The 1712-nt window shown below is 37.5% G+C and overlaps 1 long non-coding RNA gene across 1 annotated transcript; it reads right to left on the bottom strand.

Annotated features, from left to right (window-relative positions):
- Window positions 1-408: 408 nt before the first annotated feature.
- Window positions 409-1446, bottom strand: LOC124283609. The gene is made up of 3 exons (XR_006900362.1): window positions 1365-1446; window positions 1093-1211; window positions 409-498 (listed from the first exon to the last, which is right to left on the bottom strand). It is a non-coding gene; the product is annotated as an uncharacterized LOC124283609 (long non-coding RNA).
- Between the last annotated feature and the right edge of the window lie 266 nt (window positions 1447-1712).

Raw genomic sequence — 1712 nt, forward strand, 5'->3', positions numbered from 1 at the left:
TCACAATGAACTAATTTCATTGACCGCAAACATTTGTTCCCGGAACGCTCACAATATCAGTCACTTGATAGTACGGTATAGATTCGCTTGTTTACAGGTTCTCGTCTCGTGTAGCACTAATGCATGATATAATGTAGATGTCCTGTTTACTGGAACCCGTGTGTATAAATTATAAAGCACAAGAATGAGAACGACAACATATTTAGATGATGACAAAATTGATACTCAAGGAGAACATTTCGGTCTTTATCATAATTTTTATACAATTATAGCGGAGTTGTTCCAACTTCAATTCTAAGTCTAATTCAATGCCAATCTAAAACGCTCTGACACTGACTTCTTTATTACGAAAAGTACAGATTGTTATTGACAGCCGTTAAGATACACGTCTAGGTACTGCATCCGGGTCACCTTTGCTGTAAAAATCAGTCTTTGGGGGTTGAATTGCCAGATAACCAGTTCAGCATCCTCTGGTTTCAATGATGCAAAATACATCATCTGTAAACATAACGCAACCATGATTATTTTTTCTTCACTTTATATTGAGTGAGTGAGTTTAGTTTTATGCCACACTCAGCTATATGGCGGCGGTTTGTAAATAATCGAGTCTGGAACAGACAATCCAGTGATCAACAGCATGAGCATCGATTCGCAATTGGGATACGATGACATGTGTTAACCAAGTCGGCGAGCCTGACCACCCAATCCCGTTAGTCCTCTCTTACGAAGACGAATTCTAACCCTGATCTTCACGGGTCTTCACTGTATAGAGACGATGTGGTGATAAAATATGTTTACTTTACTATGGACAAAATTTATTATTTCATTATTTATGAGTTCATTGAAATGGCACTAATTAAATACTAAACACATATGATATATACGTAATAATAATACATAAACACATATGATATATACATATTATATCGTAGACATATCCGTTGCAGAATATACCTATGAGTGTTTTTATCATCTTCCGTTTTCATCATGTTTCGATTGTCAATAATTGAGCTTTGAACAGGCACATCAGTAAATGAAAGCAGTTAGCAGCGATCCAGGCAAACATCTATTTTTATCGAGTCCATAATTTACCTTAATAGGAAACTCTCCGAGAACTTTGTACATGAGATTCTGGTGATTGTCCACTCTGTACTTGAGGCTGTTCTGCAGATTGTCTCGTAGTCCCTCTTTGTATTCTTTACTGGTTTGATCTGATATACACAAGTACATACAATGACCGAAATTATTTTGGTTGTATAATTCCTTTATAGCGTGAAGGGTTGTTTTCGAAAAGAATACATCATGACATCCTTGTTCCTGTTTTGTCTATGACTCTTTTATGGTGAAACTCAAAATTGGTTTACCTTCCATCCTGAAAACTACCTCCCAGGAGTAAATGTAGTCTCCAGTTAGGCGCGCTGGAGGAGGGGAACTTGCAATAAGGGTTTTGTTCACCCCGAGATCAGCTGCAAGTTTTTCACCCAGGAAAAGAGATTTCGCCCTGAAGCATAGATTAGCGGCCAACAACTTCTCTTCAAGAGGTCGCATATCGCACAGGTTGGGTACATTCAGAACTGGAAAGTACAATGTAGTTATAGAGACATCATAAGAGAAACCCCAAGTCATGTAACTATAATATCCTAAGTATGGTTAATCATAAACAGCAAAACGAGAAACTATGGGTTCATGAAATTTCTTTGTATCTCTCCAAC

The sequence above is a fragment of the Haliotis rubra genome, unplaced genomic scaffold, assembly GCF_003918875.1.
Source record: "Haliotis rubra isolate DU_JTF1 unplaced genomic scaffold, ASM391887v1 Scf318, whole genome shotgun sequence".
Taxonomy (NCBI): Eukaryota; Metazoa; Mollusca; class Gastropoda; order Lepetellida; family Haliotidae; genus Haliotis; species Haliotis rubra.